Genomic DNA, 6,755 nt, shown 5'->3' on the forward strand with positions numbered 1-6,755 from the left:
ATTAGACATGAGATCAAAGTGTAAGAGCTAAAATAATAAGACATTTGGAAGAAAATCTTTGTGACCTTTAGTTAGACAAAGATTCTTTCAGATAGATTGAAAAAAGCATGAACCAAAAAATAAAGAGCTTAAATTGGACTTCATCAAATTAAAAACTTCTCTTAAAATGACTGCTAAGAAATTCAAACCATGGTTTTTGATAAAATATTGGTAAAACAATCCTGATAAAGGAGTTCTATTCAGACAATATAAAGAATGTTGCAACTCTTAAACAACTCATGAAAAATGGGGAAAAGATTTTAACTGACATTTCACCAAAGAAGCTATGGGAACAACAAATAAACACATGAAAAAGTGCTCAGCATCCAAAATCATTAGTCATTCAGGAAGTGCAAATTAAAGCTGTGATGATAGACACCAAAGGCCAATGAGAGGGCTCCAATTTAAAGACTTAAAACACTAAATGTCAGCAAGGGTATGGAGCAACTGGAAATCTAGTGCATTGTTGGGAAGAATGTAAAATATTTTAGCAAGAAGCTTGGCAATTTCTTGAAAAGTTAAATATGCACTAACCATGTAACCTAGCAATTTCACTCAAGTATTTACCCAAGAGAAATGAAAATAGTTGTCCACACAAACATTTGTATATGAATGGTTATGGCAGCTTCAAGATAACAAACATTTGGAAACAAGCCAAATGTCCATCAACAAATGAATGGATGAACGGATTTGGTATAGCTCCTCAATAGACTACTACTATCAGTTCAGTTCAGTTCAGTCGCTCAGTCATGTCCGACTATTTGCAACCCCATGAATCGCAGCACGCCAGGCCTCCCTGTCCATCACCAACTCCTGGAGTTCACTCAGACTCACGTACTACTACTATAAAGAGAGATTAATAGAAATGAACAAATACATGCTACAACAGGAATGAATCTCAAAAACACTGTGCCCAGTGAAAGAAGCCAGACATTAAATGTATGATTACATTATATGAAATTCTAGATTTAGGAACCAATATCAGATCAGTGATAGGAGTGGGTGATTTGAATGGAACAAAAATGAACTTTGTGGGGTGATAGAAATGTGTGGTATCTTGATTAGTTACATGGGTGAATTCGTTTGTCAAAATTCTTAAAAATGTACATTGAAGATAGATGCATTTTTATTATATGGAAACTATATCCTCAAGAAAGTTAATAAAAAATTTTTTTACAGAAGTAATCGTTTTGGAGAATATGTTTGGAGCTGTTTTCCCACCGCTTGGCTATCTCACTTTTTCTCCCCTGACTTCTCCTCCTCCACTCCTGATTTCTGCTCTTGAGTCACAGCCTTCTTTCATTCGCCGGCTCTCCAAATATTTGGAGAGGTCTCTATCAATGGTTTTCTTCACTCACCCACCCACCCCCACCAAAGTCTCCTCTCCCACAGGTTAAACATTGCCAGTTCTTCAGTCATTCACATTTGATGTAGTTTCTGACCTTGATAAAAAGTGGAGCTGGAAAAGCTGTATGCCTTAAACAGAGAGGCAAGATCTGGAATGGTCATGAATTCCCCAAGCTAAGGAGAGTATTCCAAGGGCTGGGTAACCAAAACAAAGCAAAGAAAAATATAAGTGTTTATAGTGAAAAAGTATACAGGGGCCCAAATCACGCAAAGCCACGTAAGTCATGGTCAAGATTTTGTTCCCTCTTAAGTATGTTTTAAAAGAGAGGAAATGTGATCTAACCCAGGGCAGCCTCCAGGTGCTAGGCTCAGAGAATTTCCTTCAATCACTTTCTCCTGCGGCACACACGAGGGTACTAACAATCTCAGCAGCTCCGTCATCTTTGATAAGATTTCTCTTTCAAATTTCCTGCACTCTATGAAGCACAGTGCCTTTAGAACAGCATTTACAGTGGTTTTGTCTTCTGTGTTCTCTTCTATTTATCAGCTCTCTTGGCTCAACTCTGTGCAGGTTATTTAACTTGGATAGCTTGTTCAATGTCTCTGTTTTTTCACCTGTAAAATAAGGATAGCCACAGAAATGCTTTCAAAGTGTTACTGCAATGATAAAATGCATTAATATATGTGAGATGCTTTGAATATTTACTGGTGCATAGTAAGCAGTCTTTAAGTATTTTCTGTTACTATTTGCCTAAGTATATAGAGGAAAATCTTATAAGCTTCCAGATAGAATGAATAAATTATCTGTAAAGGGGGGTCAGGGTGGGGGAAGCGAAGGGAAACAGGCTGGCAGCGAAATTTTCCTTTGCAACACTAGAAGCTAGAAGGCAGTGGAATACATTTTTAAATTAAAAATCCTGTGACTGGTTGCTATATACTTATCAAAATGAAAGATACTATTACATGTGTGTAAAAGGTATGCCCTGCCACATAGTAAGTGCCCTGTAAGTTTTTCTGTTATTACTATCCATAGGGCCAGGGTCTGAGACTTGGAATCTCCCTTCCTGGATGATAACTATATTCTACCTGCACATACCACACAGGCCATGACTGCACTCCTCATCTGACACATTCTCTTCTCTGTTCTTTCCCACTTACATTTCAATTATTCCAGCCCCAGGAAGGCGAGGAAGGGTTTCACATTCCATCTAAACTAACAAAGTATCTCTCCCAATTTTGTCAGGTTTGTGTTAAATATCAATAGATATTGATTGGGGAACAGAAAAAAAAAATGTACTTAGCCTACTTTCTGGACAATACCAAAAGCAAAAAGATTTTGTCTATTTCATGGTGAAATCGTCCTTGCTTTTATTAAATTTTAAAGCTCCTAACTGTATTAAAAAGAATTGTAATATAATTGGACACTTCATTATTTCATGATTTGTATTATTTTTTAGTAGTTATCCTGTTCTTTGATGTGCTTGACATTACTTCTTCAAACATAAAATTGTTTCATTATTGCTCAATTCAAGACTGTTTACAAAAACTTAATTTGAAATTTTAAAATGTTGAGTTTTCCAAAGAGGAGGAAAGGGTTACAAAACCATCTAAACCATATTTGCCAGGACTTTTATGTCTAAATTTTTATTCAGAGCAATTTAAGGGGAAAAGTAATTCTTATGTTTCTGATTCATTTATGCTTGAATCATCAAATTGCTGTTTTTCTAAAAGCTGTTTGATGTTCCACTAGCTTTTGAATCCTTTAAGACTTTTTAATGTCTCTTTTTCCCCTCATTATAGACTTTCTGCTCTCTGTGGGTTTTATTGGTCCAGTGTGTGCCTTGTATTTAACCCGTATTTCTCAAATTGAACCATTTTATGAATGGGTTCACTCTCACTCTTACCTCAGGACCCATGCACAGGTGCTTTTTCAGCATGCAACACTCTTTCATGGTTAGCTTCTATATTTCCTTTGTCTAAAAGTGATTTTTCCAGCGAGGCTTACTCTGACCTCCCTGTTTCAAATTGCAAAACTAAAATTTACTCTAACATACAGCACAAAATCAACTTAGCTAAGTGAAATTTAGAATCAAATAAATGTTGGAGGGACTTTGAAGTTTTTCTGGCCCAAATGTCTCATTTTGCAGAGGAAGCCTAGAGAAGTTAAGGGGCTTCCCTCAGATCAGACAACCAGTTAAATTCAGAAATATAACAGGCATCTCACACTCAACATGCCCTAAACTGAACTCTGGTTGTCTCCTGGATCCTGTTCCCTGTCTTGGCTGATGGTAACACCATTCTTCCAGTTACTTGGGCCAAACACCTTAGAATCATCTCATCACCCTTTCTTTTACACCCTCCTCCCATATCTAATCTATCAACAAATCCTATTTGCTCTGCCTTCAAAATATAAACAGAATCTTCCCATCTCCCACATTTGTCCATCATCTCATACCCAGAGCAAGTCTCCTGTCTATTTTCCTTGCCTCTATTCTTGCTTCCAATAGTCTGTCCTTGACAGAAGCTAGACTGACTGAAACCCAAGTCAGTTCATGCTACTCTTGTACTCTGTTCCAAATCCACCAAAAGCTCCGCATTTCACTCAAGCTGTGCCTCCGGGACCCTCCACCCTCTGGGCTCCCATATCCTCCTCCCAAACTTATCTTCTACTCGTCTACCCCTTGCTTGAAAAGTCAAAGTGTTAGTTGCTCAGTCATGTTGGACTCTGACCCCACGGACTATAGCCCACCAGGCTCCTCTGTCTGTGGAATTTTCCAGGCAAGAATACTGGAGTCGGTTGCCATTCCCTTTTCCAGGGAATCTTCTTCACCCAGGGATCGAGCCTGGGTTTCCTGCATTACAGGCAGTCTTTACCATCTGAGCCACCAGGGAAGTACTGGCCCTTGAAACCTACCCCTTGCTTGCTACCCTGTAAATATAGTGACCTTCTTGCTAGTCCTTGAATAATCCTGACATATTCCCACCTTATAGTCTGCTGACACATATCCATGTGGCATGGGCATATTTCTGAGTATGAAAAGCATTAATTTGTTAAGTGTAACTAGATAAAATAACCCCCAATTTTTGTGAACTGTTTTGTTATCCCTAAGGTCCATCTAGTCAAGGCTATGGTTTTTCCTGTGGTTGTGTATAGATGTGAGAGTTGGACTGTGAAGAAGGCTGAGCACCAAAGAATTGATGCATTTGAACTGTGGTGTTGGAGAAGACTCTTGAGAGTCCCTTGGACTGCAAGGAGATCCAACCAGTCCATTCTAAAGGAGATCAGCCCTGGGATTTCTTTGGAAGGAATGATGAAACTGAAAGCTGAAACTCCAGTACTTTGTCCACCTCATGCAAAGAGTTGACTCATTGGAAAAGACTCTGATGCAGGGAGGGATTGGGGGCAGGAGGAGAAGGGGATGACAGAGGATGAGATGGCTGGATGGCATCACTGACTCAATGGATGTGAGTCTGAGTGAACTCTGGGAGTTGGTGATGGACAGGGAGGCCTGGCGTGCTGTGATTCATGGGGTCACAAAGAGTCGGACACGACTGAGCGACTGAACTGAACTGAACTGAACTTTTAATATACCGAGATCCTTACATGAAAATGCTCCCACAGGACTTCCCTGCTGGTTCAGTGGTTAAGAATCCAAGCTTCCAATGCAGAGGACCTGGGTTCAATCCCTGGTCAGTGAACTAGATCCCAGATGCCACAACTAAGATCCAGTGCAGCCAAATAAATATTTTTTAAAAAGAAAGAAAGGAAACACTCCCACAGTTAGCTAGGTCCTACCATCAGATGGTACAAATCTGAAGACAAGCCTGATCTAAGGACTAAAGCTGCACCACTGATGGGTGAGGAAACCATTGTATTAAAATGGTTAAATTAAAAACCCCGTCCTACTTCCTTATTTGCCATCTGGCTTATTACCTGAGCACTGCTGTAAGCATAATAAACTCACTATCTTCTCTCACACTGCTTCTACCAAGAACTTTCATCCAAGGAAGCCACTTGGAGAGAACGTTTTTAGGGGGTGATCTATTGTTCTTGCTCCCCCTTGTTTAAAACTCTGGTACTCTGACCTCTCTCGATCCCTGCGAGGCCTTGATTGGGAATCAGAAAACATTTCCATGGAGGGCTGAGAGGAAAGTCTGATTGCAGTAAATTAAGGATGAGAGAATGATTGTGATCCCAGAGACTGTGGCTCTGAAGCACATTCTTTGTTCTAAGAGCAAAATATGTTCTCTTTAGAGGAGAAGAAAAATCGGAAAGGATTGGTAGCTTGGCTCTCTACGTGGAAAATTTTCCTGTGTTATAACAATAATACATTTACTGCAGTCCTTTCTTAACATTCTATCTATCATGCTCACTTCACACTTTCCCTTTGCTTACCTATCACTGGAACACCCTCCCATCCTCTCTGCTTACCTAATGTCCATTGCCGCGAAACATCTATTCCTCTGTTTCTGGGAATATTTCATGATATTTCCTTTAAGAAGCCTGCTCCCCTGTTTTTGGTGAGACTGACTCCACTCTGAGTTCTAAAGATGTGTCCAAATTGATTTAAACAATCACGCTATCCCTTTGCCCAGGGTACCATGACTGACTTAAGAATTGACACGTTACCTGATCAGAGCCAAGTCGGTGCTAGGGTGCATTTACTAGGGATTTTTGGAAAGAGACACCTCCTTGTTCTCTCTTTGGGCCTCCTGGAAAAGATTCCATCTTCTCCTGGGCAATGCGATGTGGAGCTATGTGGTCTAGAGCTGCTGGAGGCATTTTGCTGCCAGGAGGGAAACTAGCTAAAAAATAAAGTCAGCACTCACTCTCATTTCCTCTACCACAGACTTGGATACTTCAGTACTACTAAATTGTATTATTATTAGATACTAGGCAGAGTCATTTATAAATACTGTGATGATGATAAATAATGTCAACAGAGCACTTGGCTAAAGGCCACTAGGTTTAACTCCTGGAAATGCCACTTGCTACGTGTGTGACATGAGGCAAATGCTTTAAATTTTCCATGCCTCTGTTTCCTCATTAGTGAAACAGGAATAATACAAACATATTAGTTGCAGAGGTTTTCACTTCCAGAAAGTCAGTGCACAAAGCTAATGGTGAAAATCTGCCACAAACACTGAGAAATACTAGATGGACAAAATAGTTTATTGTACAACAATAAAGAGTAAAGTGGATTTATTCTTTAGTTATTAAATGTAGATATTAAGGTATCTCTTTCAATAACTGATAGATATAATAGAAGCACATAAATAAGGATATAGAAGTTTCCAAAACATTTCAAATGCCTTTGGTCTAATACATATTTGGAACCATGTACTTAGACATATATATTTTCTTATAT

This window comes from Oryx dammah, unplaced genomic scaffold (assembly GCF_014754425.2).
Source record: "Oryx dammah isolate SB20612 unplaced genomic scaffold, SCBI_Odam_1.1 HiC_scaffold_2, whole genome shotgun sequence".
Classification (NCBI taxonomy): Eukaryota; Metazoa; Chordata; class Mammalia; order Artiodactyla; family Bovidae; genus Oryx; species Oryx dammah.